The following is a 12051-nucleotide window of genomic DNA, read 5'->3' on the forward strand; positions in this document are numbered from 1 at the left end:
ATGAGTATGGAGCATTCCTAATATTAAGCTTAGAGAAAAGGCTGATTTTTTTTTATACAAACTGTTTATGAAAATCTGAAGAAGAAATTGAATCTAAAAGTACTTTGACATCACTGAGGGATTAATGCATTTTTAAAAATTAATAACAATACAATATTTCAGATTTGAAGAAATGTCAAAGACCCTCCAGCAGGTGACTTGTACTCCTAAATGCCTAAGACCACCAGCAGGTGGTTGTCCAATCTGTACTCCCACACCTTTAGATACAGGGAGTTTTCTATTTGCCAAAGCATTTCCTAATAAACTGTCTTAAAATTTTGGATCGAGTATCTTCTGTCCCTGGTAGAAAACATGTTGAGCTCACCTTGGCTTTTAGAGTGTTTTATTTGTATTTTGAAATGGGTACCTGGTTCACTTAAGGGCCCTTCATAATAAATTTTAAGGCAGTTTAAGATTCAGCGTATTTAAGTAATTGAACCCCATGGCAAGGGTTTTCAGGTCACCATGACTCGTAGTTAAAAATCTTGCATTCTTTTATGGTTTATAGGGATTTAATGTTTTCATGTTGAAAAATGCTCTGTAGTGCATTTGTTACTTGCATTTTTTTCTTCCTTGAGAGGTGTTAATGCAATGCCAACCAAGGGCTCATATATGGAAGGAATTTAACCTTTTGTCTGGGAGTTAGAAAAATGCTCTGTTAGAGAGTTTTGATATTCTTAATTACATACAAACCCACTCTTACAAGTCAATGTTAAATCTCTTTCATTGGAATTCCAGAAAATTGGGATCTGTGATCACCTGGTGTGGACTGGATAAATTCGTATAGTTTAGAAAAGCGAATGAATTGCTAAATGAATTGATACTGTGGAGGGATGCTCAGTCTTAACACACCATTGTTGGATACTATAAATACTTTTGGCAGGACCATTGTCTATTGGCATTTGTTATTATCCATGTACATCTTATACATTCAAAATAAAAAATTGTATCTGTAAAAATAAAAGAAAGAAAACAACTCTCCTAGATGAAAGGTTTCTTTCCCCTAAGTCAGACTACTCACTGCCTCTAAGTTGTCCTACATGTATGAGGTTCCCTCATAACAGAAAATGTGTCATAAGTTTGGAGAGTTCTTTTGAGAGTCACAGTTGTCAGGGACATGAACAAATATAAGTCCCCTATCTAGACAAAGAAGCAACAATATGATGTTCAGTTTAACCTGAAAGCCAGGTAGACAGGTATAGAAATAACATTTTTAAGAATTGCTAATGACTGCTATTGTTCAAACCTGGTGTGCTTTCATTTCTTAATGAAGAGATTCGAATAGTTTTGATGATGTGAAAGGTGCTTGAAGCACTAACTGAAAAAAAGAAAAACAGACTTTGAGACTACTAAATATAGTTTTATTGATAATTTGCAGGCAATCTAGATAATAAGGGTGCACTTAGGAGTAGTATTATGATCTCATGTCAAATATGGCAATGTTCTCTTAATTTTGTCTTATGTAAAATGATATTGATATTCACGCTTGTTTCCTGCACATGGTCTGCTTGGGTTTGGTTGACTTTCATTGCCCAACCTTTAAGTGACAAATTTAAGGTATTTCCTTTCCAAATTTTAATCTGCCATTTTATCTGAAGATTTGAAACAATCCTTTATGAATCTACAATAAATTAATTTGTGGAAAGCAAATGATGAAGTTTCTCCATCCAAAAAAATGAGGAAGTGTCACTCCCAGAAACAGTTGCTAATAAAACTGAGATCAATCAGTCCACACTCCAGATCTTGTGCTGATATACCAGTGTGCAGTGTTTACATGGCACAATGTCGTTACTAGACCTTGGAGAGATTCTAATTGCTCACTCACATCAAGACTTGGTATTTGAAATATTTCCTGGCAGCAATAATAAAAAAAAAAGAAAGAAACAATAAACCTTTTAAGGCAGAATTAAGATTATTTACGACTTTAATTAAAAATTGAAAACTGGCATCATTTCAAAAAAGCCTTTACAAAAATGTGAATTCATCAAAAATAACCATAAAAATTCCAAGGTGATAAAGGCACGGTAGAGTAATGGTCCCAGCCCTAGGGAACTGTTTTGTTGAAAAGAATAAAACCCTTTTCTGTCACACCCTGTTAGTCATGGACTCGTTTAATACACCCTGCCTGCCTGCCTGCCTCTAATCCTCTTTTTAACCTCCCCCTAGACACTAAATGACATTATTTTGGTCTTAACGTTGCCAGCTTTATGAGGCCCTACTCTGAAATCAGGGCCATTGACAAGGCACCCATAGCAATAAGGTAAATATATATCAGGAGGGGCAGAGATCTCATAAGTGATGCCTTGGCCTTGAGCATGTGACCCTTCCTCACACCGGTTGACTCTTACTGAAAACCAAGAAGCACCTGGAATCTCAGCTAAATATTATTCAAGCTATGAAAAGAAAGAGGAGTAAAGAGAAAAAATAAGAAAACTTTCTGCAAAGGAATGGGGATCATTCGGCTCATCGTCTGCAGAGAGAAACTTTTTGCTTTGCGTAATTCGTGCACACCCACACACCCCATCAGCTGATGTACAGATTTCTTCCATTGAATGTGCTTTGCAGATTGTGAGTCCATTAAATCGAGGGCTACGCAGATAAATGAATAGCAAAATACTCAAGTCACCAGCTGTGGTCTCCACTGAGAATAGAATTTGGCCTATAGAGCAAAGGGCAGACTCTGTCCTTCAATTATGTCTGATAATGAGTGGGTGAAATAAGAGAAAACCAAGGCACTAAGCCACTTGAAATTTTCCTCAAGGCTATGGGCTTTATCAGAATTTTTCATTTTCACCTTGGAAGTACCATAAGCTGGGGGTATCTTTCAACTCTAGCTCGTTATCAAAATGGACTTTTTAGAAAGCGAATGCAAAGAATGCCTGGCCAAGAGTTGAGGTGACATGAATCTTTCATCCATTTCACACTTTCACAGAGATTCCAGACTTTGGGCATGATTTGTTTCATGTTTGTTCAACATTGACCTTTGATCCACCCTGGTTGAGGACTTTCTCTTTTGTGACCTCAACCCAGGCTAGTATAAACCAAGCATAGCATTTGAAATGTGTGTAAATGCCATATGTATTTATATGAATAGTTCCTACTTAGAGAATAGCTCTGTATTGCTTTCTGGATAAGTTAGAGCAACTTATTTAGTGAAGCTCTTTCTGTTGAACTGACAGCTCTTAGGAATCTGTTCAGAGCTACCTTCTATGCCCCCAATATATTCAAAACTATAAACAATTTCATTAAGTCCCACATAAGCTCACCTGCTTTCTGAAGGTATAGACTTTTGAAAAGCCATGAAAAAATATATGTGGCTCCTCTACGATGGAGCATGTTTTCAAAGTACAAAAACAGCTCACTGTTTTAATCAGTTGTTTTTTGTCATGGTCCAGGTAGCAGATGGCATGCACAAGTAGGATATGCAACCAGAGATCTCTCCAATTTTACAGTCCCTTTTTTACTTTTTCTCTCCTTGTTTCTGCTGAGAAATAAATTTAAAATCATGTCTACCATTAATGATATATTAATAATAGGTATAGGCATATTCCCTCAAGGTGAATGAGGCTACCATTTCCTCACTTATTTAAGAAACTGTACTGGAATGCAAGGGAATGACGCTGTTGAGGATTGATGTTCAGACAGCACTTGTTCCTTTTTACTGGGCCAGAGACTTTTGCACTTTCACAATTGTGGATGACAAATGATGGAGTCACCTACCTCAATAGTCTGATGCCTCGATTGAGAGCATTTCAAAAAAGGCTCTGGGAGTTGTTTTTGTAAAACAAGTATTTTTGGTCAAAAAGTTATGCTAATTAATAATTAGATTTAAATGAAATAACAGGCAATTTTACATTTAACCCTATGTCAATAGCATTGATGTGGTCTTAAAATGAGTTTTCTGGAGGCTTTGATTTTAACTAGGCCCAATATGATGCCTGCTATGCTTTTGAGAGCATTTTGATGCTATATGGTGATAGAAGCTATTTAAAAAGTGTTGAGAATCTGCATTTGCAGGAGTTAGGAGAGGTTTCAAGGAGAGTGACTAGCTAGTGAGAATAAACTTGTATTCCCTTCCTGAGTGACCAGGAAAGCTGTCATCAGCATTGTAAGTGCAGGAAAATATCTTCCATCTTTGGGATGATAGCACAGGGTTTTACTTAGCACTTCAAGTAGTTTCCTAAGGTGTGTTCTTTATGTGGTAATATTCTGTGTCCACAGAATGTTATTGTTATATTTCTTTTAAACATTTTTTGTTATTGGGGTCATCAGGTGGCATGGTGGTTAAAGCACTGGACTCCCACATGGCCAACTGTAGTTCAAGTCTTGAATCCAGTGACTTGAAACTCATTCTGGGCATGTGAGCATGTATGCCCAAAATCCTGAGAGGAAACTGGAGGACAAGGGATTGCAACGTGGCCATTCCGGTGGGAGGGGGTGATTTCTCACTTTCCTGCTCTTTGTCTCTCTCCAGCGAGCACATGTGCCCTATGGCAAAAACCTAAATATACATATATATTATTAAAAATATGTATATTATAGTTGTTATCATATAAGTTTAGGAAATGCTGAATTAAATACCAATGATTTCCTTCTTGCAAGGATTTTTAGTGTCTTGGACATACATCAGTATTCCAGAGGAAAGATAATTTTAAGCATTGCTCAAAATTATTTGATCAAGAAAATGATCTTTTTCCCCTTATTTGAGAAGTACAATCTCAAAGAATTTCATCTATTCTATTTAATGAATATTTATTAAGCATTTGCTGTCTGCCAAGTACTGGATTAGACTTACAGACACAAGCATGTATAAGACAGACATCTTTTCTGTTCTCATATAACCACACTTTCTTGATGAAATCCACCAACAATTAAAAAAAAAAGATAAACAGGAAATAAATAATATTAAATGCAAGCCAGAACACAATGAGGGAACCGAAACGGACATTAACAGAGCAGGCATAGCTGTGGAGGTGAGATGGTCAGGAAAGGCATGATGGCACAGGGTCTTACTTAGCTCTAAAGAGCTCAGCAGCAGTTTTGTTTGTTTTGTTTTTAAATTTTTGCTATAGAACACATGTGCTTGCTAGAGACAGAGAGACAGAGACAGAGACAGAGAGAACGCATCCTCCAGGGGAGATGACCATACTGCAGTCCCTTTTTCTCCATTCTCCTCTTGGGAATTTGGGCATGAATGAATATGCATTCAGCATGTTTTCAAGCCACTGGGTCTGGGACTCAAACTGCAGTAGGTGATGTGGGATCCAGCCATCTTAACCATCACGCCACTGGTGGACCCTGCTCAGCACTACTTTTTTTTTTTAAGCAAGAACACATTCAAATGACCACTTTAGAAATGAGAAAAATGTATTGCCTACAAAATTTTAAAAAGGATTGCATCATCAAAGTACTGTACCTCCCTGGTTGAGCTTCTTTTAAAAGAACGTGATGCTACTAAGACCGCAGACACAGACATCAGGGTCATCTCAGCTGTTAGAATTGCATTTTTCTGCAACCTGCACTTAATCGAGGTAGCACTAGAGGGTCTCAGTGCTAGACAGTGAAAAACATAGCTGACATCTCCCTCCGCTGCCTAAGAAAATATTGGATTGTCAGAAAAGTTGTGACATATTTTTTCTGTTTTTCTATGCAAAAAATGCATCACAACATTCCTTAAAAAACCAGAAGTTCGCCTGCTAAGCACTCATGGTAATCAGTACAGGTGAGACCTATGTCAGAGCTGAGAATTTAGAAACAAGATCTGATCCTGACCACTTGATGATTTCATGTTAACAAGAGACACACAGAAACATGTTGTCCATTCAGTAGCGCAAATGCTATGATAGAGTCGCGCAGAAAAGGTTTCTAGAACATGTTACATGAGGTATACTTTGCAAATGATAGAGATTGTTAAAGTGTGAGGTTTTATTGTTTAAAAGCCATACGAAGATCAATGGATTTTTATATTGTTCTTGACAACATTATAATACTTTGCTATAATAGCAAAGTAGTTTCATTTCTATTACCCCTAAAAATTCTTTTTTTATTTTAAATTTATTTATTTACAGTCATTTGCTGTACATCATTACAGTATACAAAATAGATTTTCCATCCAGAGTACACTGTGTATTGGCTCAACCAAGGATATTACCTTACATGTTATCGTCAACAAGTAATTTTCCATTCCTTGTTTCCTATGTATTTTGCTCCTCACCCCCCACCTTGATTATCTATCTCTTAACCCCCTGCCATTTCCTACGCTCCTGTCCTCCTCCTACACTGTTTCTGGTACCTACAGTTGCTTTCCATGCCTTTTTTTTTCTTTCACATTTTATTGATTCACTAAAGATCTTAATTAATCTAAATACTTTTAATAGCAAGTGAAGCTGATATATATGTATCTATGAACACATGTCTGACTAGGCATAAACCTTACTGAGTAGAATGAACATACTATAAAGTAGCACCTAGCCAGGGCTATGTAGCTTACTGCAGTCATTAAATAGGTATTTTTAATGCATTTTTTTAACTTCAAGAAAAACAGTTTCAGTTTTATAAGATCAAGTCATGTGGTTTTCATTTCTTGCTTTAAATAAACATTTTTCTCTCTTTACTTTTTAAATTGTTTTTGTCTTTTTTTTCCTCTTTTTTCCCCTTTGTTTTCTTTTCCTTTTTCTTTTACCTTTCTCAGTTTTCTGCTTAGCCTCTGCACACTGAGTTTCTAGACATGTCTAGGTACACAGTAGCCAAATATCTGAATACTACAGGGTCAGAGTAATCCTCAATTTACATGGAATCTGCTGCACAAAAAGAGAAAAATGGTACTACTTAGCGATTACAGATCACCTCCTCCTACAAGACTCTGAATACTCAGATTTAACTCCAAAAACTAGGAAAAAATGTACAATCTATCAGATGACCAGAAACCACCACAAAGGCAGAAGAAATATGAGAAGCCAAGAAAATATCTCTCCCCTAAGGAAAAAGAATAACTCATCATCCTCCACAGACAATACAAAGGGACTGATGGAAATATCAAGTAAAGAATTTAAAATATTCATAGTGACAAAGTTAACTGAGTTGCAAGAGAAGAGAGACAACAAACTCCAGAAGATGCAGAAGAAAAGAGACAACAAGAGGTGCGGAGGTTCTCACATGATCTGAGAGGAAGCACACACCATAAAAAGAATCAAACAGAATTGTTAGAGATGAAGGCTGAAATACAGAAAATTAAAACCTCCCTTAAAAGCGTTAAAAGCAGATTAAATCATGCAGAAGATCAAATCTCAGATGTAGAAGATAGAACCTCTGACCTAGAAAAATTCACCAAAAAGGCTGAGAAAATAACCCCCCAAAATGAGAATAATATACAAGTAACACTAGACACCATTAAGCACCCAAACATCCAGTTGATCATTATCCCAGAAGGTGAAGAAACTGATAAAGACATTGATAATCTATTCCATGAAATACTGGAAGAAAACTTTCCAAACTTGGTGAGGCATTCAAATATAAAGACCCAAGAAGTACAAAGGACCCCACATAGAATCAAGCCAAGAAGATCTTCTGTGAAGCATATCATAGTCAGATTGACCAAAACCACAGACAGAGACAAGATACTAAAATTGGCAAGAGATAAACATCGAATTACTTTAAAAGGATATCCCACCAGGCTAACAGCAGACCTCTCATCGGAAACAATACAAGCAAGGAAAGAATGGGAAAATATATTCGAAGTGTTAAGTGAAAAATGATTTCAGATTAGCTCTCCAAGAAGTGCTGAAGGGTGTGCTATACCAAGAAGACTAAAGTCTGACATACAGAAATAAGAGTACAAAAAAAAAAAAAAAAACAACCAAGAAAATGGCCAACCTAATGGTAGGGACAAGTCCAGAGTTGAATATTAACTTCCAGAATTTAAACGGAAAGATCAGACCACAGTAACACTGCATATTCAATAGAAGAGAGATTAATTACATGAGACTTAACTGGTGAAATAGAGTTTTATGACTTCTGACTAAAACTTTACTGATTTTCTTATATTCTTTGTTTTCCAGATTTAAGGATTATTCATTTGTCTTGAATTGTTGATAAGTTCATCTACTGGCTATTTGAATGAATCCTAACCTTTTTCCTGGCTTTCAGTCTTAAGCAAATTTCTCTTATTATTTTTTTATTTTGATCTTTTTAAATTAAAACTGTTTTTCCCCTAAAAATCTTAATTGGAACAAAAAAAAATGGTTGCCTGGCACAGTCTGGCCAACTGTGTAAAGAATGAAGAGCCTCTGACAGGTACTTTTATGAACATTTCAGGCTGTACAGTGCCTAGCACAGCTACCTTATAGAAATAGTTCCTAGATAATTGCTTTTGTGATTGATTGACTAACAGAAGCCTTCTAAGCTTCTCATTCCCTTTTTCTTATTAAATTGTGTGCATTCTTGATGAAAATGATGTTGGAGTAAAAGCATTTAGCTTAGACTTTTCTGCCTATAAAGAGTGTCCTAAGATATCATGACACAATGCACCATTGCCCTTCTTAAGCATCCAATCTTCATCTCCACTTCCCAAGTATTTGCCTCCATTGTGCAATTATGCTCCCTCTGTAGTTCTCTTTTGTCTTCACTTTTCAACTTCAGTTGAACTTCATCTTTGATATCCATGGACAATATTTTCCCATTTGTTGGTATCTTGGCTCTCTGAACTGTAAAGGTTATTTTCAGGGTGACTTCACACAAGAGCGCAGATAAACCCAATCCATAAAATGTTTCACAGTGGAGACTGAGCTGGTGGCCGTGTCTTAGAGTAGTGTTTGGATTGGATGTCAGGAGGTATGGGCTTCTTTTAAGCAGTGCCATGAATCGCTTTGTGACTTAGCTTAAGTTACATTTCCCTGGTTTTTCCATTTCCCCATCTTCGCAGCTAGCTTGAAAGACTTACACTGGATCCCAGAGGTGAAAGGAGAGCTATTTCAGTAGAGAGCATTGTTCTACCACTTAACCTGCAAATCACAGTAGTCTATTACGACTGACAATAAGCCAGTAGTGGCCTTGGAAATATTCTCCTCCCTGAGAACTGAGTATTCTTGTAGGGGGAGCCATCTTTTGCTGATTACTATAACCAGTCTTTCTAGGTCATATAGATGCTCAGATGAGAGTAAAATAAAAATCTAGAAAAAGGATAGGGAGCTGAGAGCCAAACCAAAGGGAATTAAAATAAAATTTGAATCTATGATGTTTGATTTTATTCAGGAGTTATTATCTTTTATCTTGTATAAAAAGACCACGGTGAGTGGTGAGGTACATGAATAAATGGGTTTTTAGGAAGCTTATGAATTCTAGAAGCAGTATGCAGAATGCATTTTCTTGGGGAAATGTTCCATGTATGTCATTGACATGCCAACATTAATACCCTCTGAGCTGAAAAAAATGCAAGACGATTTGTGACTATTTCATCTGTCTTGAGTTACAATATCCCATTAAAAACTTTGTCCAATGGGGCCAGCAGGTGAGAGTGGTTGAGGTGCTAGACTACCACTGGCTGACCACAGTTCGAGCCCCAGACTGGGCAACTTGCGAATCACATGCTGAGTATGTGTGTGAGTGCCCAAAACCCCAAGAGGAGAATAGAAAAGAAGGGATTTTGGCATGGCTGTCCCCCCAGGGGTGGTTTCTCACTTTCTTTCTCTCTCTGGTGAGCACCCATGTCCTATAGCAAAAACCTTATAAAAACGAAAAGAAAACTGCCCAACTAAAAGGATTCTGTTTCTCATACCCTGGAAGATTGACTCCTGCTGGTACAGAATTTCAGATTATTCAGCTTACATTTACCTGACATTTACTGTGTGTCCGATAGTTTTGCTAAATGCTGAGGTACACAGAAATGATGAGATATTGCTTTTTTTTCCTTGAGACCATCAGAGATGTTAAATCTGGATGTCGACAGTGGTGGATTGATTATATAGATGGGAAATTGAAGAGTAGAATGGAGATAGATGAGAAGCAATTGCACCAGTTAAGACTATGTGCCCTCTTACACTATTTAATATTTAATAGAGGTTTAGACATAAGCAGTGGCTATTGGATGAAAATGAGGGAACAAGAAGTAGTGATGGAATAGATGCCAGAGGTGAAGGGATGGGAAGAATAAAGATAGAACTTGAGTTCCTAGTTTTGAGATTGGTTGGACAGAAGTTGAAATTGCAGTCCATATGCAGAATTTCTTCTTTCTTGGCAAAATCTTAGTTTTGTTCTTAAGGCCTTTCAATGGATCCCATCAGGCCATATTGTCAAAGATAATCTCTTTTCCTTGGAAGTCAACCACTTATATATAATAATCACATCTTAAAAATACCTGCACACCAATAATAGATTAGTATTTTCTTGAATAATGGTACTGTGGGCTAAGTGAACATAAGAGACTACCACAGTCACACTAAAACCCATTATGTTAAATTTTAACTGAGTACTTTATTTGAAGGTAACACAAGAAAATGGGACATGGTGACCTCAGAATGTTCTTTATCTTAGTGTAAGTCTATTATTCACTAGGAAAACAGAATAAAATTAATTATTTGATTATCTGAATACTTTAAGTGTTCAGAGCAAATACGTTCTTGACAATTTAAAGACTCTAAGCTGTGAAAATGAGAGAGAATTATACTTTAGTGGATAAATGGATGCTTTGTTGTTTTGACTTACATTTTGCATTATATGTCAGAATTTATACAATTATATAAGTTATCATACTATGTTAACTTTTAAATCAGTCATGTTTGTCATAACTTTATATCATATTATTATTAATACAGTGTGTTTGTATCACATTAAATGAGATAACATTCAGCATGCTGTCTGACATGTTCTACATGTTTATAAAAGGTCAGCTATTACTACTAGAATTACATATTGTCTATGAAAGGTTTTTAAGAGAGGAAACAATTGTTGAAATTTTAGTAAGGTGAGGTTTTCTACCCTGGACTTTTTCAGTAATTAATTTCCTCTTCAAAGACATTTTAGCTTTTTAAAATTAATTAACAAAAACTGAGATTATGATATAATTGTAAATTGACTGTGTATCCACTTTGTTGTTTCCTCACACAAGAAACCCATTTGTGTTTTAAAAACTAGCCAGTCTGACCATGCTAATGCCTATTTGTATCCAGAAATCCATACATCTTTGGACTAAAAGCCCTACCATTTGTCAATCCTTCCATAGAGATTGTTATAACTTGCTGTTATTTATTTATTATTGTAATCATTTCCTATTTTATTTCCTTTTGTGTGAGTTACCTGCTTATTTCTTTTGACTCATGAACCTGAATCCATATCCCTACTTCACCAATTTTAATAATACCACCTTAGATGAGTTACTTAATCTCCCTGAACTTTGGGCCCTCATTTGTGAAGTTAGGATAATAACAGCAATCCTGTAGGATCGTCGTAGCGATTGACGAGAAGAGCACATGCATAGTGCTTGTTGCAACCCTGCATATAGATAGAGCTCAGTCATTGAAGGAGGTGGCTGTGGCCTCATGGGCAGTGGTGGTAGTGGTGGTGGTAGAAGTAATAGTGGTTATCATAAAGTGTTACAACACACAGGAAAATGACTTGTCCATTTGGGGCTATCTCTGCCTAAAAAACTGGCTTTTTTCAGTGGTGTAAGAGGGGAAAGTCAGATAATAGTAAGGATTTTCTTAGGGGAGGACAGTTCTTCTCTTTCCCCAGCTGGCTTGGTTGGATTCTTGCTTGAAGAGTTAGGGAAACTTGACTAGTAGATCTTTCAGCCTTCTCCAGGCTCTACTTGAATTGTTGCTCGTAGTGTAGAATCCAGTCCCTGATCCAGACACTGTGATTGTAATCATGGTAATAGTGATAATGAAGGGTCTTCTTTCACTTCCATGTAATGCTTTAACATTTCAGAGCCACTTTGTATACATTACCTTATTTTGTTCTTTTGACCTTTAGATTAAGGGTAAAATTTTAAATTACTACTTCAAGTTTCTCTAGTTTGTT

General features: G+C 36.4%; 1 protein-coding gene across 5 annotated transcripts in view; it reads left to right on the forward strand.

Annotated features, from left to right (window-relative positions):
- Positions 1-12051, forward strand: part of GLIS3 (GLIS family zinc finger 3) — a 550468-nt gene that overhangs the window by 431291 nt on the left and 107126 nt on the right. The window lies entirely within an intron of this gene.

The sequence above is a fragment of the Tupaia chinensis genome, unplaced genomic scaffold, assembly GCF_000334495.1.
Source record: "Tupaia chinensis unplaced genomic scaffold, TupChi_1.0 Scaffold000354_1, whole genome shotgun sequence".
In the NCBI taxonomy this organism is placed as follows: Eukaryota; Metazoa; Chordata; class Mammalia; order Scandentia; family Tupaiidae; genus Tupaia; species Tupaia belangeri.